The 22767-nt window shown below is 41.1% G+C and overlaps 1 pseudogene; it reads right to left on the reverse strand.

The window, feature by feature from the left end:
• LOC103109888 (glyceraldehyde-3-phosphate dehydrogenase-like) overlaps positions 1 to 22767 on the reverse strand; it is a 114390-nt pseudogene that overhangs the window by 75131 nt on the left and 16492 nt on the right.

Genomic DNA, 22767 nt, shown 5'->3' on the forward strand with positions numbered 1-22767 from the left:
TCCTTTATCAAGAAAATTTTTATTAATTTGACAATATTGACTTTTCTTTTACTGTTGATGGAATATTTTACTGATGATTGAATATTGAAATTACAGTAATGAAATTTAAAGGATATAGTTCCACACTTACAAATGTGCAGAAGATTCACTGCACCCACCTCCAAAGCTCTAGGAGTAATTGGCATTATTTTTATTTTCCTCTGTATGTGTGTGTTTGTGTTTCTCCTTTTTTGTCCTCAGCCCTTTTATTTTTATTTTTCTATTATTGTTCTGAGTAATACTCTGGGGAGGGAGGGGTTGAGGGGGAGTGCAAAAGGTCATGGGATATTGATGTGCCCATATGTCAGCAACCATACTGCAAACCATTAACACCCCCCCTCCCAAAAATAAAAAAAAAACCTTCTCTGAATGAAGACTAATCTTATCTAGCAAGCCTCAGGCACAGTGATCAGTAGGCCATCCTAGAAACATATGATTATTAAAGTTGGGTGTAAGTACAAAACACTATCCTTTGAATATATTTTTGGGATAATGTATTATAAAATTCTATGATTCTATAAAATTGCTTAGCTTTTGGTTTATTATTCAAATAATTTTAAAGGTAGCTTTTGTCCAAGAAATCATGTTTCAGTCTTACCTGTGCTAGACTATTATGTAAGTCTTGCATCAAGTTTCTAAACAAAGTATTTTCTTCTTAAACTTTTAAGGAAAAAAAAGGTATTTAACAAACTTCTGTTGCATTGCGGGCTACCACTCCGGCCCCCCACCCCCTGTCCACTGGCGGTGAGGGTCAGAGTGGCCCCCTGATATTCCTGGGGGGTAGTCGAGGGCAAAGTGCTCAGAGAGACAAGCAGTCAGCTCTGAAAATAGTTGATAAGTCCACTACCAGTGCAATATATTATGCCTACAATAATAGGGGTTACTCCTCATTTTTTTTGACAAATTGGGTTGGTCACTCACTGGGTTTCAGGAACAGAATACAATCATAAAGTGAGAACAAGCTGTACTTTTTATTCAGAAATCAGTCTCCTAGCAAAAATCCATGTCCTTACTATAATCAAGAAAACCTCAAATCCTTTAAGTCTAATGAAAAGTCTACTATAAAGAGGCCATCTCTACAATGAAATTTTAATTTGAATTATTCAGTAAAATAAAATCAGAAATTAGGAATTTAGCATTGGGGATATGGACCATTAGGTATACATACTTTAAATTTGTGTCATGTTCTTTGGTCCATCCATACTCCCAGAGGGATAAAGAATTGGGAAGCTTCCAATGGAGGCGATGGGATGTGAAAGTCTGGTGGTGGGAATTGTGTGGACTTATACTCCTTTTATCCCACAAACTTGTTGATCAGTATTAAATCACTAATAAAATTTAAATAATTAATCATGTAATAAAGGAATTGTATACTAGCTTATATCTCTTCTATATTTTACTCTAATAAAGTTTATATACTATTGTCAGTGCTATAGCAAATCACCATAAACTGAGAGACATAAAATCACACAAAATTAGCATCTTACAGTTATGTAGGTCATAAATCTGAGTGGCCTAGTCCTCTGTTCTGATATCATAGACAGAAAAGGTGTGAGCAGGGCTGAGTTCCTTTCTGGAAGCTGGAGGAAGAATCTGATTGTAAACTCATTTGGGTTGTTGGAAGAATTCAGTTTCTTGTGGTTGCTGGATAAAGATCAATGTTTCTTTGCTGGCCATCACCTAAGCACAACCATAGCTCCCAGAGGCTTTTCAACAAAAAGCCTTGCCAATAAGCAATCAAATGGGGGGGGGGGGGGCGGGGGGCTAGAACTTGAAGGAAAGACCTTAAGCTTTCAGAGTATGGAAGCCTGAGATTCCAAGGTAAATGATGTAAACATATGACTTTTAGACATAATGTCACTTCTCCTATCCAAGTACTGACCAGATCTGACCCTACTTAGCTTCTGAGATCAGATGATATTAGTCTGTTCAGGGTAGTATGGCCATAGACAATGTTACTTCTGAGTTACTGAGTATTCATGGGTTCTCAAGGACTGTGTTGATTATCCTGTGTTGTACTTGCATTACCAACTTTCTGAGAAAGTTGCTGCTACCACTTCCAGGGGATCCTGGGTGTTGTGAGCAATCATTTCAGAAATTATAGATCTTTTGGCTAATGCCACAGATTGACATCACTTGCCTCCCCAGATTTTTATAATTAATTTTAGTTTTATTAAGTAATAAGTTGAACAGTGAAATAAACCTATATTAAGTATTCATTTTGATAAGGTAAAGAACTGCATTTTAAAAAAATTTTATTTTCCCTTTTGTTGCCCTTTTTTTTATTGTTGTTGTGGTTACTAAAGTCGTCGTTGTTGGATAGACAGAGAGAAATGGAGAAAGGAGGGGAAGACAGAGAGGAGGAAATAAAGACAGACACCTGCAGACCTGCTTCATTACCTGTGAAGCGACTCCTCTTGCAGGTGGGGAGCCGGGGGCTCGAACTGAGAACCTTAGGCCAGTCCTTGTGCTTTGCACCACCTGCGCTTAACCTACTGCGCTACCGCCCAACTCCCAAAGAGCTGTGTTTTTAAAATACCCTGCATGACCATAAGCCAGAGCTAAGCAGTGATCTGGTAGAAAAACAAAAAACATGCATTTGTATGACAACCACACTCAGTGTAGACACTTCCACATCCAGAAGTTTTCTAGGGTTCCATCCCTATCAGTCCTTACCTATCATTCCTCCTCTCTAGTACCTTCACACCCTGCAGCTCTGTTTGGAGCTTTTCCCCTGTATATTTTAGTTCTTTGGTAAAATAATATCTGAGTTCTTGAATTTGTGTTTGTATGTTAAGTTTAATTTCTTGAATTGTTTTCATAATGAGTTTTCTGAACTCTCTGTCTTTGTCATTTTTCCCAGATCTGTGTCTGCTTGGCCATTTGGAGTTTCTGTCATCATTGTCTGTGTATTTCTCAGTTTCCACATTTAATGTGGCTTTTTTGTTTGTTTGTTTGTCTGTTGTGCCAGCGGGAGGTACTATGGCTATGGTGTTGGATTTCCCTGTTTATTATCTTCATGGGGGTAGTGGTGGGAGATTTTATCCTTTGTCATCAGAATGGTTTATTGCCTTTGATTTCAAAACAAGGTCTCTCTTCTGTCTTTTCAACCTCTGGGAGTAATAGCATAGGAGAATTCCTTTCTCCTGAGTGTTCAGAGAAAAGCACGGCAAATGCTAGAAGAAGAAGAGAAAAGCATAATTTATTTCCCTAGCCAGGTAGCCCATGTAGGATTAGTTCTCAATCCTGGTGATCCTTGTGGGCAGTTCAATATCTTGATGTCCCTGAGTTCACAGTTTTAGGGCCCATAAATTCCCTGCCTTCCTACTTCCAACCATATGCTCTGTTTTGTACATACAGAATTACGTCGCAGCCACTGAGTATAGCCTCTTTAGTCTTTTTAAAAATATTTATTTATTTATTCCCTTTTGTTGCCATTGTTGTAGTTATTATTGTTATTGATGTCATTGTTGGATAGGACAGAGAGAAATGGAGAGAGAAATGGAAGATAGAGAGGGAGAGAGAAAGATAGACACCTGGAGACCTGCTTAACCGACTGTGAAGCAACTCCCCTGCAGGTGGGGAGCCATGGGCTCGAACCAGGATCCTTAATTCTGGTCCTTGCACTTTGCGCCACCTGCACTTAAACCGCTGCACTACCACCTGACTCGTGCTTCTTTAGTCTTCAAAGCCTTCTCCTCACTCCTATTCCACCCACTAGCCATGCTTGCCTGCTTACACCCACTTGTAGCTAAGTAAGTTACTTAAGTCACAGTTGTAAATTGTTGAGGTTTTAGATGATTTTCTTTTCCTTTCTCTTTTTTTTTTAACAATTGTTTTTGTTTTAATTTGATCCTGTAAATGACAGGGCTCAGCTGCTAATTCCTTGCCATGATACAAGAAGTTGGCTGGGACTCATTTTTCTTTCTTTTTTAAAAAAAATTTTAAATTATCTTTATTTTGTTTGATAGAAACAGCCAGAAATCAAGAGAGAGTGGGGTGACGGAAAAGGAGAGAGGCAGAGAGACAACTGCAGCACTACTTTACCACTTGCAAAACTTTTCGCCTGAAGGTGGGGACCAGGGACTTGAACCCAGGTCCTTGTGCTCCACAATGCTTGCGTTCAACCAGGTGCACCACCACCTGGCTCCAGGACTCATTTTTCTAGCCAGCTGTGGAAGCCTGAGCATATCAGAGGGCTTTAATTTCAGCCAGATTTTTTAAATATCTTATTTATCTTAATGAGAAAGTACAGAGAGAAAGACCAGAGCACTGCTCAGCCTTGGTTTGTAGTGGGGTTTGGGGATTGAACCTGGGAATTTTAAGGCCTCAGGCAGGAAGGTCATTTTGCATAACCATTATACTGTCCCTCAGCCAAAGCCAGAGTTTTCTGTAAACACTAATGGGTCTTTGTGGGCAGTGCAGTATCATATTGCCCCCAAGTTCACAGGTTAAACATCCAGGCCACTTCCCTGCACCTGGCAATATTCCCTGCTGGATATCTCCTAATTTGGTGCCAGCCATCACTGAGTACAGCTTCTTGAATCCTGAAAATCAATCCCTCATCCCTCTTTGATCCACTGACCACTCGTGTGGCTTAGTGAGTTTCTGAAGAAATTCAGGTTGTGTTTTATTGAGCTTTTAGAAGATTTTTTTAGTTGATCAGGTGATGAGAGACAACTCTTATTCTGTAGCCATGCCTCCAGAAGTCCCCCTTTTCCCACCACTTCCCACTTCACCCAAGGCAATCACTGATCTGCCTTCTGCAACAGCATAATTAACAATTAGTAAGTTCTTTCCAGTGTTTTATATAAATAGAATCTGTATATTTATAAATATACACATCTTATGTCTCTATATTGGTATCTTTCTCTGTGTGGAAGAACTACAGTTATCCATCTTTCTCTATTGCTAGATTAAATTTGTTAATATCTTGTTAAAATTTATTTTTAAATTTTTGTCATGACTGGGGCTTCACCACTCCAGGATAACTTTTTTGGATATAAAGGCAGGTGTAGAGGTAGACAGAAAGAAAGATACCACAGCACCAGAGATTCCTTTAGTGCAGTGGGAGCAGGGCTCAAACCTGGGTCATGTGCATGACAGAAGAAATGCACTATCCAAGTGAACTATCTTACTGGCCCAGGAATTTATTTTTTTTTAATTTTAAGTTCATGAGGAATAGTAGTCTATAGGTTTCTTACAATGTCTTTGTCTGGTTTTGGTATCAGAGTAATTCTCATGTCATAAGTTGAGTTGGGAGATATTTGAGACTTAAAAAATTTTTTTGCTTATTTTTAATATTTTTATTATCTCAATTTATTTATTGAATAGAGACATCCAGAAATTGAGAGGAAAGGGGATGTAGAGAGGGTGAAAGACAGAGAAACACCTGAAGCACTGCTTCACCACTTGTGAAGATTCCCCCTATAGGTGGAGACCAAGGGCTTACACCCAGGTCCTTGTGTATTGTAACATATGCATTCAATCAGGTGCACCACCACCTGGCCCTGAGACTTTTTTTTCTTTTTTCTATTTCTGTATGTTGTTTCTGGGTCATCAACTGGGCACTAATGGCAGGAGATACAGCTCACTTACCAGGCCAGTAAGGGTACAGAAGTCACTGACATTGCTCTCAAGGTTTGTAATTTAACAGTATGTGTTTGGTAATTTTATGTAGGGTGCAGATGTTCAAGCACTGTTCCCAGTAAGTCTCAACTCAACCCTTCCAAAGAATTTCTTGAATCTAGCTGTTTCTACTTCTTTGGTACAAAGGATTAGCATTTATCTTTCCCTCTGGCATGATCTAGTGTGATCTCCCTAAATCAAAAGTGAAACTGCTTCTAAGATTAGGAGAGGAGTGGACAAGGGAAGATGAACAGTAAGAGGGTTAGGATGCTCAGACCTATGTCTTTTCTGAAAGTAGAGTAGGAATGGAGATAGTTTAATATCTTTTCCTGGGTAATTACTCAGAAGCAAACATTCGAGATAAAAGCTTGTTTCTCTCTTAAGTATTCTTTATAAGGCAAGCAAAGAAGAAATTAGATTTATTATAAACATGTAGAGAAGCTATCTTATATATCATGTAATGCTGTTCCCTCACCATTTATTTTTTACAAATATAAACTGCTCCTCATCTCTGTTTCTCAGAGATAACCAAAGGTGTTTTTAAATTCTATTTTATGGGGGATTGGGAGCCCCAGGAAAACACAGTTTCTGCTGACCAAGGTCAATTCACCAGATATAGTAAGCTGGCCTGAAAATCAGGCTCTTAAGCAAAATCAGGACAAGGAAGATTTTAAGAAGTATTCTAGCCTGGAACTAAGCTTTATATTATTTTTTAAAAATCATCATCTTCATGTGCCTTTTTGAGTGAAATATTGCAGCAAGAATTGTCATTCTCATTGTACATGTTCTATTTATTACTGTGTGAATGGGTTTGTATATACACATATATACATGTAATGTGTTGCAATAGTTACCATATAATCGAGGCACTACTATATTGAGAGTCTAATATGTAAAAATTCAAGTCTTTTTCCCTGTGTTGTCTAGGAGACTCACTACAAACTCCTAATGGAAATGGAGCAAGATAACTGGACCATGGCTATTTAGAGACTCAGGGATGTCAGTACCCATTACCAGATAAGTCCATTGTAAACCAGGCATGCTATTTAGATGGAAAATATAACTGAGCAGAAGGCTTTCAAGAAAGAAGAGTTTTTATGTTAGAGAAGTTGGAGTTTGACCTCGAGCATCATTAATCTGAACAAGCCAGTTTCCAGAAGCTAAGGAGGCAAGATGGCATTGGGAAGAGGACTAAGTCACAGGATTAGAAGAAGGAATCAAGACCCTGAATTTAACAGTGGTAGCTTGAGGGACCTGGGATGTGGTTCAGTGGTACAACACATACTTTTCATATGTGAGGCTCTGGGTTTTATCCGCAGCACCGTATGGGAGCACCAAGGACAAAAACAGGTGTAACTCTACAGATGGTGGAGCAGTGTTTTGGTATTTCTCTCTGCCCATATTTCTAAAAATGTAGAATAAAAATTGAATCAGGAAGATAGCTCAGAATCTCATCATGCATATAGGTGTTTGTATATCTGGCATCAAATACACACAACACACACATAACACACACACATGTACACACACACACCTCAAAAAGAATTTGACAAGGACATAAGTTGGGGGAGTAAGTTTGAGTTCTACCTCTGCTACAGTATAGTTTTGTGACCTGGAGCCCTTCACTTACTCTCTCTGGTCCTTGGTTTCCAGAGGGGAAGCTTTCTTTTGATGAAAAGAAAGTTAAAGTGATTGTCTATATTTCAAGGCCTAAAACTGCTTGTGAGCATGAGTATTTGTTTCTCTTTCCTTCTTTCTTTCCTTTCTACTTTCTTTTTTAAAGATTTTATTTATTTATTAATGAGAAAAGTAAGAGGAGAGAGAGAAAGAACCAGACATCACTCTGGCACATGTGTTGCCAGGGATTGAACTCAGGACCTCATGCTTGAGAATCCAATGCTGTGCCACATCCCAAACCACACAAGTATTTCTTTCATGTCCTTTGCAAAGATATCAGCTGATCTGAGACATTATAAATCGAAACAAGCAAGTAGTTTTGTATGTGTTTCACAACATGCAGTGTGGTCAGACAGAAGAAGGCTCCCAAAGAAGTAACAAGAATCAGAGAGTAAACAGGCCAGACTGCGGCTATCTGAAGAGCATAGCTGCAGCTGACTTTAATGCCTGAAGCTCTGAACTCCTATGTTCAATTCCCAGCACCACCATTAGCTAGAGCTGAATAGTTCTTGGTTAAAGTAAAAGAAATTTAAAAGTGTATTCTACATTTATTCTGTAATGTAAAAGATTTGTCTGAGAGATTTTGTGTTTTAGTTAAACACCTGTTGACTTTGCTAAAGGAAGTTATAAAGTACTGTTCTTCCAAGACCTAAGAAAATTCCACATAAGCCTTGTCATTTTCCTTGTCTTATATTTAAGAATGTAGTTAGGTGCCATGAACAATTACAGTGAGCATAAATAGTGGATGATCTTGGAGTTTACACTAAATTATCTGATCAGCCTCTCAACTTTCAAAGAACCTCTCTGTCTCCTGGGGACTACTCCCTACCCCCCACCGTATCCATCTACCTTACCTGAGAGTGGGCAGGCACATCTGTACGACATGATCTTCTTTGACTCCTTCTTGCTGCAAATCTGCTTGTTTTGAGAATGAAAAAGCATCAGCTGAATCATTTTAGAGTGATTGTGCTTCAAAACTCAGAATTTTTAAATTATCTTTATTTATTTATTGGATAGAGACAGAAATCAAGAGGAAAGGAAGGGATAGAGAGGGTGAGAGACAGAGAGACACCTGCAGCACTGTTTCACCACTTGTGAAGCTTTCCCTCCTGTAGATGGGGACTGGGGGCTCGAATCTGGGTCCTTGCGCATTGTAATGTGTGCACTCAACCAGGTGCGCCACCACCTGGCCCCAGAACTCAGAATTTTTATGAATGAATAGGAAGATAAATAAATTTGGGTCTGAGGAAGGAGTAGCTGATGACTTCCAGAGTGTTTTCTGATCACCCACTGGGCAGTGTCCAGGGGCAGTTGAACGTAGTAGCGACTGTGGATCCAACAGCAATGCAGACGTAGGCTGGGTATCATCTTGGAACAGGCTTGTTTTGGAAGGAGCCGTTCTTGTCACCTGTGGAGAATGGGAGAGGCCAGTAATATCATTAAAGGAGGTGAAGAAGAGAGAAAAGTCAACATGGTTGCAAAAAGATTCTTAGCATCTTGGGCCAGGCCTGTGCCACTGTCATTTACTCTCTAAGGAGTCAGCTTCTGGCTTTCCCAGATGCTTTCTGTTTGTTCTACGAACCACCCGTTTGTTTTTTTTTTAATTTTTTGTCTACAGTGTCAACATTTACAGGATACATTAATGTTCCATTTTGTCTAGCAATCTGTCTATATGCACCATTAATTCCTAAGTAGGTGAGATAAAATATCTGGCCTTGCTACATTTCCCAAATTTAACATCCCTGCCATGCTGTTCAGATTGTGGGAAATATCCATTAAATCTTTTTGGAAAGGATCCAGGTGACTAGACAGTAATGTCTGAGGCCTCTTAAGTTGCTCCAGTCTGAAGAAGTTAGATTAAATTAGAATGGATTTTCTACCTCTTGAATTCATCAGGTAGGGGGTGGCCTCTAAAATTTGTTTCTTCTTGAGGACTAGTGAGGGAAAGAATTCTGGTTCTTGTTAGTATGTGAGAATGTCAGAAATTCAAATGAGAGCTAGGGATTTGAATCTGCCATTGTGCCTTGTGAGACTACTTATTGCCATCTCCCTCTTGAAGTCTTACCAACATTTCACCAGAATTCCCACAAGGAATGTCTTGTTTCCGATACAGTCTAGTACCTTCCTCTGATCTCCATGATACCAGAGACAGACTCCAACACATAAAAGCATTGGTTGGGTGAACATTTTTATGTTTCAGTTCACCAGTCACAGAAAATAAATAGATGTGGTTTCAGTTTGAACTGTATCCCTGGGGTTTGTTTATGTATTTAAAATGTTAAGTCTAGTTTTAACGTTGAATTCAAAAAAAGAAAGAAGGAACATTTCAGCTTAGTTCAAAATCACAAATGTACAACTTTCAGCACACAGTGTGATTCAGCTCCCCAGTTGTACCATTTAGTGAGGAGCAGGGTAGCATCTTCCCTGAACTAGAAAGACTTATGAAAAGTAGGTTGATTTTTGTTCTTACTTATGTTCCTTTGGGTAAAGGTGAATGCTCCTAAATTTAGTAGGATCTAAGTAAATCTTCCTCTTCTTTTCATGGTCTCTCTGCTCTGTTCATGATCTGGCACAACTCTCATGGTCACACAGGAGGCTATTTTTCAATCAGCATGTTGCTGTTTCTTTTTTCCGCTTATGCGTTCAACAGAAACCCATGTAGTAATTCCTGAGACGTCTGCTCTCGACAGAACTGTGACAAGGTTAATGAGGTGTCAGAAGATGGCAAAACCAGCTTCAGTGTTACACTTTCCAGCTTTGAAATTAAGAGAGCTGATGAATGGCTTGCCTATAAAATATTCTTTCACTGGGTGAGACTCCTGTCCACAGTGAGAGGTAAGGAAATACATGATGAGACAAAGCAGGGAAGTCTCTCTCTGTCTGCTTTCTCCCTAATTCGTCCAGTTCTGATCCAGGATCTGTAGTTGTCATAAATAATGTCTCATGGGATTCCAGAGGTTTGCAAAGGCCAGAGCTGCCAGTGTAGCAGGAATTACTACAGAAATATGAGCTAGCTGGGAGCCCTCTCTTACCAGTTTTCTCCTGAGGAGCATTGCTTTGAGTCCAGTGTTTCCCACAGCTATTTATTTATTTATTTATTTAGGGGGTGTTTTTGTTTACTAGATAGAACTTTAAATTTGGGCTCTTGAGGGACTGGTTACCTCCACACACTCATAGTTATGAAACAAGAAGGTTTTTCTGGGGCCTAACATTATCAGACAACTTAGGAAACTTGCATTGTGAGAACACCAATTTTGCCAAGTTTATCCTTCAGAGGAGCCACTCTGAGTGTTTCTCTCATTGTGCCATAATAGATGTATATTCTAATACTCTCCACAATGTCTATTCTAATGTATATTCTAATACTCTCCACAACTCGGCAGACATTCCTCCTGGGACGCAGCTGTGCTCCTTTTCCCCAAACGAATAGAGCTTTGTCTAAGAAAGGCTTCAGGGCTTGAGAGTAAACAGCATGATGATGTGTGGATAGATGAGGGACAGGAAAAAGAACCCTTTCTAGGAATAGAAATATGGACACTTTATAATAACTTCACAAAAACATGTTTCTACACTGTGAACTTTGGACATTAGCAGAGCTACAGAAATCCACGAGAAATACAGAGTGGGGGGAGAACTTGAGAAAGGAAGCAATTAGCAATTGCAAGAATAGCGGTAGCAATTAGTACCCTTTTCTCCTTTTATCTTGCCTGTTTTTTTTTTTTTTAACTTTGAAACATTTGTTTAATGTTGTGTACAGAACAAATCCTAAGGTCTTTAGTAAGGCCCACTGTCTGCTTCCATACAAGTTCTACCTCCCCAGGTGCTTCCTATTGTATAACCAGGACAAAACTGTCTGCCTGGGAGTCGGGCTGTAGCGCAGCGGGTTAAGCGCAGGTGGCGCAAAGCACAAGGACCGGCATAAGGATCCCGGTTCGAACCCCGGCTCCCCACTTGCAGGAGAGTTGCTTCACAGGTGGTGAAGCAGGTCTGCAGGTGTCTTTCTTTCTCTCCTCTTCTCTGTCTTCCCCTCCTCTCTCCATTTCTCTCTGTCCTATCCAACAACGACAACAACAATAATAACTACAACAATAAAACAACAAGGGCAACAAAAGGGAATAAATAAATAAAATAAATATTTAAAATAAAATAAAATAATAAAATTATTTTAAAAACTGCCTATTTTCAGAATTTTCTGATCCTTTGCCTTTTCTGCATGCTCATCTTTATTTCCTTAAGTTTGAATATTCTTTTTCATTGTATTTTTATTAGTGATTTGATATTGCTTTACAAAATTGTAAGTTAATAGGGTATAATTCCACATGCCCCATTACTAGAGTTCTGTGTTTCCATTCCCTCCATTGGAAACTGCAGTAGTTCTCTCAAGGTCACAGATGTGGGTTGACTTCATAACTATCTATATTTATATCCCCCTCCCATTTTTTCTACTGCCCTGCCTTCACTTCCTTTCTGAGACACACCTACAGCTATTACTACTTCTGAATGTACTTTTTTTTTTTTCCCTCTCTTCTCTCAGATAAGAGAAACAGTGCATGACTTCCTCTGGTGTTTTTCAGATTCTCTTCCCTTTCAATGGTGGTATAAATACAAGATTCCTGGTGACAGATGCATTGAGTCTTGGTGGAATAAGGGGGGGGGGGGCAAAAGTACCAAGTTGAAAGTGCTTGTATCACTCTGCAGAGTCTGCTTTTATTTGCAGGATATGTCTGAAACTAATCATACTCAAATAACCAGCTAGTTCCTTAAATAAAATAATTAACAGGGGTGGGGTAAAAAATAAATAAAAATAAAATAATTAACAGTAAGTGTGAACTTTACGAAGTGTGGAGAATAGGCTTAATAGACTTTCCTTAATTAAGAAATGCCAATAGCTTATTTTTAAGTAGCTGCATTTGTGAAAAGTGGGGGCCAGAGTCATTTAGGAAATGACTTTGTATTTTTAAATGGTGAAAAGTCTCTCTTCCAGTGTTGCCAGTTTGCTTATTAAATATCCCTTGATAAATATTTTAGAGAGAGTTTAATACAACCTTTCTTACAATAAGTTACCATCCCATCAAGAATAAAATTACAAGTTTTCTATGCAGCTAGTCTTACTTTCTTGGTAGACTAAGTATATAGGTGGGTTTTTATTGCAGTTTTTTTTTTATGTTGTAAACATTTTTCTACCCCGTTACCAATGCCCTGCTACAAAGCATAAGAATCTCATCCCTAGAATAAGTACTTCAATGTAAAAACCCTTCTTTTCCAGAAAATTGTTAAATCCAAAAACGATGTGTGGGCATGCATATCTTTGTGTGTGTTTCTATTACAGGACAGACCTTTTGTTTTGTTTTACATTCTTATTAGTTATTTAGTAATGTTTTACAGGATTATAAGATTGCAGGGGGTATAGTTTTGCACTATACCCCAAACCAAACTTTTGTGCTGCTCCCCACCCCGCCACTTGGATAACCACCATAGTTTTCATAGGGACAATTTGATTACTCCCCCCGTCCATGTGCTATACTTCCCTCCATGCTATATATAATTACACTATACAATGGTTGTCTGGCACCTCCTTACTTACTTTATAAGCACAGTTCTCCACTCCACCCCCACCAGTCCCATCCATTTTGCCCCAATGGACACAATGGCATTCTTTTAAATTACAGAGAAGTATTCCATTATGTATATATCACAAAACTTTTTTTTTTCTCCTTTATTTGATAGGACAGAGAGAAATTGAGAGAGGAAGGAGAGGTAGGGAGAAAGACAGAAACACCTGTTGTAGTTGCATCACTGCTTCTGAAGTTTCCCTCCTGCAGGTGGGTGGCAGGGACTTAAACCTGTTCCCTTGTACATGTTAACATGTGCACATAAACAGATGCACAAGCACCCAGCCCCTACCTTTATCATCCAGTTGTTTGTTGATGGACATTGATGTTGCTTCCATACCTGGCTGTTGTGAAAATGAAGCTATGAACACTGTGGTTCGTAGATTTCTCTGAATTAGTGTTTCCATGTTCTTTGGATATGCCTGAGAGAGGTGTCGCTGGACTATAAGGTATTTTCATTCTTTAAATCTGTTTGAGGACTCTCCATACTGTTTTCTTATGGGCTGCATGAGTTTGCATTCCCACCAACTGTATCAGAGTTCATTTTTCCCAATGAGGATCTTTAAAAAGGACTGTAAACCTGCTTGGGTTGCCTAGATCACTATTTTGCAACTCAGCCTAGTCTCACTTTTAGTTCCTAAATCTGAGGGGGGGTTTATACTCACACTGGGACCAAGGAGGGCCATTGACATCCTGTTGCAGGGAAGACTTAAGAGAAAACATAGTGAGTTTATGAACCGTTATCAAATGGCTCACACTAAAATGTGTTGCAACTGAAAAACCTGATGTGATTGACACATTTTTCATTGTATATTTGGCAAAGAGCCAGTTTCTAAGTCCCAAATTCATTAGGGTTTTTTTTCTTTAATTGGGATTCTTTCAGTATGACATTATGTGGTACCTTATTAAATTGAATAGACCGTCAAAATAATAGACATAGGTTAAAATGAGTTTACCATCAAAAGAGAACAAATTACAACTACTACTACAATAATTTTTAAAGCTCTTTTTATGTGCTAGATGCTTGGTTAAATCATCTTCTTATTTTGTTGTAATTAATTTGTTATAATTTTTGTTATAATAGCCTTATGAATAGGCATGAAGTATGTTCAGTTTATACAGGAGGATTAGAAGCTTACAGAAGTAAGTCATCTGCCCAAATCACACAGAAGAATTTAAGGCTTGTGAGTCTGACACAATCACTCTGAGCCTGCCTTGGTGAGATAGAAGACACATAGTTACATTTTTTGCTAATAATAGACACAATGTTGGGAGTCGGGTGGTAGCACAGAGGGTTAAATGCAGGTGGTGCAAAGCACAAGGACCTGTGTAAGGATCCTGGTTCAAGCCCCCGGCTTCCCACTTGCAGGGGATTCGCTTCACAGGAGGTGAAGCAGGTCTGCAGATGTCTGTCTTTCTCTCCCCCTCTCTGTCTTCCCCTCCTCTCTCCACTTTGTCCTATCCAACAGTGACGACATCAATGACAACAACAATAATAACAACAACAATGAAACAACAAGGGCAACAAAAGGGAATGTACTTTAAAAAGTGGCAGAGCGGGAATGCAATGTGTCTTTATTGATCAGAGACAATGCTTTTATCTGTTAGCACCAGAAGTGGCAAGTCAGAAAAGGAAATGGCTAAGAAAGGGGGTGGAAAAAAGAAAAGAGCAAGCTAGGTAGAAACTCCCTTAGAAACTGCTGCAAAGTTTTAACTGGTGGGATTAATTAATACCCTGCAGGCAGGGCAGGTCTCAGGCAAAACAATGATTATGTAAATAGACCATAGTATCACCAATGGAGGATGGAGCAGAGCAGGGGGGTTGCCTGACAGGGTGAGGGTGGATGTTTGGCTTCCGGGGGGGGGCAGTGGATGGGATGGGGCACAGTCTTTTGGTGGTGGGAAAGGTGTTAATGTATACTTTTATTAATTTTTAGTCACATAATGTTGTTTTGTGCCACGGAGAAGAGAGAGAGGAGGTCTGGAGCAAAGAGGGAACACAAATCTTTATTTGCGCTGGCACCTCAGAGTTGGGTGCTAGAGAAGCAGGTTGGGCCACGTGGAGGTAGCGCAAATGGCCGCCTCACGCAGTAAACTTTCCTGCATCTAAACACCGAAGTGAAGAAGCTGGCAAGAGAGTGAGATGCAGAAGAAGAAGGGCTTTTATAGGAGTAGCTTTCGCGAGAATGGGAAGGGGGAGGAGTAACCATAGCACTCCAGGATAGGATAATAACTCTCGTGAGAATGGGAAGGGGGAGGAGTAACCAAAGCACTTCAACTATGGTGGGGAAATAGACAATGCCCTGAGGGCACATTGCAGAACAGGCACTCCGAGAATGTCCCAACTCTCGCAGGAACTAGCAATAGCCTGAGGGGACAACATGGCAGATGTGACTGCATCTGCACAATTTCCCAGCATCTCCTCCTTTCCTTTTATCTAATGCCCAGGGCAACAGTGTGTAAAGTCTATGAACTACTCAGGGTCAGTCTATGAAAAACCAGCAACGTGAAGGGAAGGAAGCTGCTGTAAAATTGTCTAAAGTGTCCAAAGGGTATACCAGCAAGTCTGATAGAAGTTTCAGTCCAAAGTAGGTGACTAGGGGGAGAAATGGCAGGGGATGAAATGCTGCATGAGGAAGGTCAGCCTCTGGAATTCTGCTTTTCTGTAGAGAGTGAGCTGGAACTGCCAAAATGTGACAGGTCAAAGCAGAAGCAGGAAAGGCAGACAGGCAGTAAAAAAGTTTTGTCCTTGGAGCCTGTGAATCAGGTTCTTCAGATTACGTCAGGTGACATCTAGGGTTTCGGGGGGGTTGTGCCACTGTAGTTGTGCCATCTAGTGGGTGATGTCAAGGTATGCAGGGGTCCAGATGGTTTTTTCTGAGATTCCTGTGGAAGAAACACAATCTGCTTCTCGTGGTTAGCAGGGCATCTGATTTGAATGCTTTATAGAAAAAGAGGTTTGGTGCCTTAGCCAACTGAGTATTGGGGGATGTATCTTTCCTATTCATTTATTATTATTATTTTATATTATTTTTCATGGTAGTCAGCCATTATCTGGAAGGTCCTGGGTGATTCATTGGGAAAAAGAACTTATCTTTTAATAAGGACTCTAAGGTGTAGGGAAGCGGGATCTTTTTTTTTTTTTTTTGGTATTTTGCCTTTTGTTGCCCTAGTTGTTTTATTGTTGTAATTATACTGTTGTTGTTACTGATATTGTGGTTGTTGGATAGAACAGAGAGAAATAGAGAGAGGAGGGGAAGACAGAGAAGAGGAGAGAAAGAGACACCTGCAGACCTGCTTCACCACCTGTGAAGTGATTCCCCTGCAGGTGAGGAGCCAGGGGCTCAAACTGGGATCCTCAAGCTGGTTCTTGCACTTAGTGCCACCTGCGATAAACCCACTGTGCCACTGCCAGATTCCCAGGAACTATCTTTTAACATAAACTCTATGGCCATGCCAATAGCAACCTTGAGGGCACATGTGGCTCCCCACATGTCCCCCTGTCTTATATCATGTTTCGATGTTTGGCAGACTTTGTTTTGTGGCAGGGTGGACTGTGCCTGTCTTAGGTTGGGGATCAGCCTTCCATCTTACCCATCATTGGAACACCTGGTCATTTTTTGCCAGTAGTACCAGGTGCCCTGTCTTAGGTTGATTGGATAGCGCTAGTTTCCCTTTTACCCTTCATTGGCTAGCCAGTCCTCTACATGGTGGACGTTCTGATGGAGGGGGGCAAATCCTCCACAGCAACTCAATATTCTGCCATGTACAGCCTATGATAGTGAGTTTGTATAGGTTGCATCTTTATGGCATCAATCTGTTGTTGCAAAAAGGCCATGAGCTTATTAAAAATTATAGGACCGTGGTCTGGGAGGTGTCGCAGTGGATAAAGCATTAGACTCTCAAGCGTGAGGTCCCAAGTTCGATCCCTGGCAGCATGTGAACCAGAAAGATATCTGGTTCTTTCTCTCTCCTCCTCTCTTTCTCAATAAATTAAAATGTTTTTTTTTAAAAAAAGAATTATAGGACCTATTGTGAGCAGGAGAAGTAAAACAAGCTAGGGTACCACAACTAAGGGTAGACAGGTAAGGAAGGGGGAATGTATCCATTGTTATGAAGAGGTGGGGTCATATCTCAAGTCTAAGGGAAGCAGTCAGTGGATGTGATGTCCAGGGGAACAGCCATTTGTCTTTGGGGGTAATAAGGGATGTCTGTGGCATGGGTGATGTTATAACGGGAAACATCTTTAAATTGTTGGCTGACAAAGGCAGGCCTATGGTGGCAAGACAAGATACACCAGTTAAGTGTACAAGAATATGTGAATATTGTTAATTCACATAGGTTGAATATGGAGGAGCTTCTTACAGTTTAATACCTTACCATATGAACAGATGATTCTTCGAAGGCTTGATAGCTGTAATCACTTACTTGTGAAAAAAAAAATAAAACGTGTAACAAGTTAGAGGTTTACTATAATTGATACCTCGATGATTATAATTGGTTTAAATATTTTGATTTTTTTTTAACCATTTTTACTTTGGAGTATAAACAGACTCAGTTTACTTAGACAGTTAATGCATGTTAGTGACAATGGTTTTAACATTTAGAGTACTCTGAGTTGATTGGTCATACAAAAATTTTTGGTCATTCAACACACTCACTCACAAAACACAACTGGCCAGTCATAATATAAGACATTCAGGAGGTGGGTAGGACAGAGGGCTCTGTGAGCCAACTTTTGTAGGTTCTGCCATGTCATATTATGGATCCTGGGATGTATCCTGTGGCTAATACTCTTGTATTTCTTGTTTTTCAGGGATAACAGTGCCATCATGAGGGTATTGTTGGACATGGCGGGCAGGAACCCAGACAGGTCTAGAGTAATTATGTGGGAAAATGCATGAAAAACCTCTTCCCATGGTCAATAGAGGGTCAGGCCCTTTCCAAATTTTATCAAGTGGGACTTTCCATTTGACCTTAATAGATGGGAGAGTAGATGGTGTTTTCCAGTGAAGAATAATAGGAGGTAAGTCCGAGTTATTGTAAATATTAAAGAGATTTAACGTAGTTAAGGCTTTTGCTAGCTGGATATTGGGGGGTACATTCCTCCTTTATCTTTATTTAATATAACCTTAAGTGTTTGATGGGCCCTCTCGACAATGCCTTGTCTCTGTGGATTATAGGGAATGCCTGTGGTATGAGTAATGTTCCAGAGGGAACAAAAATCTTTAAATTGTTTGCTGGTAAACGCAGGTCCATTGTCAGTTTTCAGTTGAAGCAAAACAGGAGAGCATATGGCTTATAAGCTTTTTAGAGCTTTCTCCTGTCTGAGCTGTCGCCCACATAAATTTAGGAAAGGTATCAATTGAGACAAACACATATTTTTGTTTGCCAAAGTTTGGTATGTGGGTGACATCAATTTGCCAAATAGCATTAGCTTTTAAGCCTTGGGTGTTAACACCAAGAGTCTGAATAGCAGGTGTTTTTATGAGACTTGCACAGGAAGAGCATGTAGCTAAGATATGTTTTAACTGTGGTAAAGGAAAATCAGGAAATCGAGCTCGAAGGCCTTTAAGATTAACATGGGTTAGAGAATGGAAATCAGCAGGATCAGAGACAGAGACTAGGAGAGCTCCTGTGGAGGCAAGGTGGTCAGCTGAAGCATTCCCTTCGGACAGGGAACCAGGAAGGGGGCTGTGGGAATGAAGGTGCTGAATATATAGTGGTTGGGTTTGAGAAGAGAGCATAGAGGCGATTTGAATCAAGAGAGGGGAAAGTGGGTTGTCATCAATTTTCATATAGGAACGAGCAAGCCATGGAAGTAAGTTAACAGTATACACACTGTCAGAAAAAAGGCTGAAGGATTCTGGTACAGCTTTTAATGCAAGGAAAACAGCAAAAAGTTCTTTGTACTGAGGGGAATTCTCAGGAAGCCCAGTAAAGAGAGGTTTAGGGGGTTGTTTGTCTGGGTAATATATAAGGGCAGCAGCTCCCTTTTTTCCACCATCAGTGAAAACTGTAGGAGCAGAAGGAATGAGATCTCGAGAGAAAAGTTTAGGTGCTAGTAGAGGCAAAAGAGGTAAAGAAGCTATCAATTTATTAGAAGGAAAATGGTTATCTATTTGTCCTGGAAACCCCACGAAGCTTATGGCAAAGCGGAAATGATGGTGTATGAGCCACTCTGTATCTGTGAGAGAAAAGGGCAGAATAATTAAATCCGGTTCTTTTCCTAAGACCTGCACAGACCTATTTCTTCCTTGGTGAACCATGAATGCTAATGCGTCTAGCTCAGTGAGGAGTCTTGGAGCTCTGCCTACTGGTGTGTGAAGCCACTCGAGAACCCCATGGTTCTGCCACAATGTCCCTACTACTGTGGGGGTGGAGTTAAAGATCATAAGGTTTACCAGAGAGGAGGGGGAGAATCGAACAAGGTGCATGTCCTGGAGGGCCTGGTTAACCCTTTCCAGTGCGAGGAGGCCTTGGGAGTTAAACTACATTTTGAGGAGGGCTGTTTGTTTCCTTTCAACAGGTCAAACAGTGGTTGGAGGAAGCTTGTAGGCAGATAAAGATACTGCCTAAGCCAATTTAAATGTCCAAGAAAACTTTGTAAAGAAGGAAGAGTAAGTTAGAAGGAAAAGTAACACTAGGTTTTAAGGGACGAATTTTCGTTAGAGAAATCTCTGAACCTAGGAAGGACATTGGAGGGATTAGCTGTATCTTCTCAGGGGCTACATTAAGGCCGCTTTTCTTTAATTCAGGAATAAGAAAATCACGTAGGGCACAGAGATCTGTATCTGATTTTCCCCATATTAACATGTCATCCATGTAATGAAAAACATTAACGCCCTTATGGATATATGGAAAAAGGGCAGATTTAACAGCTTCTTGACAAATTGTAGGACTATTGTCCATGTTCTGGGGAAGCACCACCCATTCAAATCTATCAGCAGGGCTGGCGTTATTAATAGAAGGAACAGAGAAGGCAAAATGTTTACGATGTTGCGGATGCAAGGGAATAGAGAAAAAATAATCTTGTATATCAATAGCTATGATTGCAATTCCCTTGGGAACTGCAGAAGCAAGAGGAAAACCCCTTTGGGAGGAGCCCCAAACCTGCATGGTTTTATTAACCGCACGGAGATCTTGGAGGAGGTGCCATTTTCCTGAGCACTTTTTAATCACAAAGACAGGAGTATTCCATGGGCTTCGAGAATGACGAATGTGTCCCAAGGACAACTGCTCTCGGACGAGCTCTTTTAAAATTTCTAGCTTATCCCTAGGTAAAGGCTACTGTTCCACCCAGACAGGCTCATTAGAAAGCCAGTCTAAGCAAGGAGTTTGTATACAAAGAGTGGCAGTTAGTATTGGGGAAGCTGTTTAGATCTGGTCTCGCAGTTAGTATTGGGGAAGCTGGTTAGATCTGGTCTCGCAGGAGCGGGTGTTACGCTCTGCAGAGGCATCTGTGGATATCCTTACATCAAGACATTCTAGAAGATCCCTGCCCAATAGGTTGGTGCTAATATCAGCTACCAATGGGTGGAAGTGTCCAGTAGAACCTTCCGGGTCTTCCCACATGAGTGAATCTCATGTGAGAAAGGATTGGGTCACCCCTCCAGCCCCATGTATACGGGGTCCCGGGAGGAGTTCCTAATTTTGGGGAACCTCTGCTTGCCTTAAAATCGTCTTTTCTGCCCCTGTGTCAATCAAAAATTTAAAAGGAATATTTTCAATCTTTACTGTCATAGTACGATGACCTCGTTCTAAAACAGGAGTGGTCCACAAAATCTCAGGCCCGAATTTGTACCATTCAGGGGCATGCCATCTTTATGAAATTTGGACCAACAATCTCTCTTCCAATGAAACCCTTTCTGACATCTAGGACAAGGTGTTCGTGGCTTCTGGCTCCCTGACTGAAAGCGGAGTTGCCCTGACCGGAGGCGGGGTTGCCCTGACTGGAGGCGGGGTTGCCCTGACTGGAGGCGTGGTCGCAGCTTATCTGGACATTGGTTACGCCAGTGCCCTTGGTGACTGCACTGAAAGCAGGCCCCATTTTGATTACGTGGGGTAACTGCATAAACCTGTGTCATTGCGGGTGCCCCATAATTGCCTGATGTAAGTTCCTGTGTTGCTAAAATCCAATTACTTGGGTGTAGGTGTTTAAGACTAAGGCAAGCCTGAAGGAATTGTGGTATCATGCCATCCCAGACAATAGAACACAGGAGGAAAGAGAGGATTTCAGGATTATAAACCTTTCTCTCTAAGGTTTGCCTCACCCTTGAGATGAAGTTCGCTAATGATTCATCAGTGCCTTGGCGAAGAGAGTTAATGGGAACTGAAGAATCTACATTGGTTGGGGTCACACTTTCCCATGCTTGTGTTTTGCAGATGCGTACCTGTTCAAAATAACCAGTTGGAAACTTAGCTTCTGCCTGCTGAGTTCCAGATTCAAATGCTCCTGCTCCAAACAAAGCATAAAAATTCCATTCTACCTGTTTATTACTATTTTCCTGCGATTGTCTAGAGCATTCATCACGGAAGCATGGCTTCCATTGTAGGTAGAGGGGGTCTGGGAGTGCAGCACAAGCCAGGTCTTTCCAGTCCTGGGGGGTGTTAAGGTGCTGGTAAAAACCCCTTAAAATGGACTTGGTCCATGGTGCGTGAATTCTGTCCTCCCTGAACACTTGGCGGAGTTCTCTGAACTCTTTAGAGGAGTATGGATGCCACACTGAGGGTTTTGTCCATTGGGGGCCACATTTACCAGGAAGGTGTGGACTTGGTCTGATGATGCGGGGGAAAGAGTTACAGAAGTGGAAGCTGCTGTAATGGCTACAGGGGAAACTGAGTGCGTACCTATGGGGACGGAGCTCTTGGGGCAGACTGCAAAAGGTTTAAGGTCTCAAAATGCTGAAAACATATCCTTTAACTCCTGTATCTCAGCCACAAGGTCTCTTAATGACGAGGTATCAGCGGGGGAAGGGGTTATGGAAGCCACAGAAGGAACCGAACATGTGTCTGCAGAAGGAGCCAAACACGTGTCTGCAGGGACAGTGGGTGAAAGAGTCATGGAAGCCGCAGAAGGAACCGAAAACGTGTCTGCAGGGACAGAAGTTTGGGTGCTGACTGCAAATCACTTAGGGCGTTTAAGTCGTAAGCACATATCTCGGGTGCTGACTGCAAATCGCTTAGGGCATTTAGGTCGTAAGCACATATCTCTTAACTCTTATATCTCAGCTTCAAGGTCACTTAACCTTTCAGCAGAACACCTTGTACATATCTTGTAAGTAGCAACTATAATTATGAGAACCCACGGTGTAGCAAAATTAAAGCATCTCTGAGATTGACAGCCTGTCCAGGAGAGAAGGATATAATGTCTGGGACACCTCCTCGTAAAATGGAAAAAATCCCATGGTGAGGGAAACGCGGGGCCGCAGAGTCAGGTGGCTGCCACTTACCTGTGTCTGGGCGGCTTTTCTGGACCTCAGGCTGGGCGTGAGTGCGGGACACGTGGGGAGCCAGATGTCATTTTGCACCACGGAGAAGAGAGAGAGGAGATCCGGAGCGAAGAGGGAACGCAAATCTTTATTTGCGCTGGCACCTCAGAGTTGGGTGCTAGAGAAGCAGGTTGGGCCACGTGGAGGTAGCGAAAATGGCCTCCTCACGCAGTAACCTTTCCTGCGTCTGAACACCGAAGTGGAGCGCTGGTAAGAGAGCGAGGTGCAGAAGAAGAAGGGCTTTTATAGGAGTAGCTTTCACGAGAATGGGAAGGGGGAGGAGTAACCATAGCACTCCAGGATAGGATAATAACTCTTGT

This window comes from Erinaceus europaeus, chromosome 2 (genome assembly GCF_950295315.1).
Source record: "Erinaceus europaeus chromosome 2, mEriEur2.1, whole genome shotgun sequence".
In the NCBI taxonomy this organism is placed as follows: domain Eukaryota; kingdom Metazoa; phylum Chordata; class Mammalia; order Eulipotyphla; family Erinaceidae; genus Erinaceus; species Erinaceus europaeus.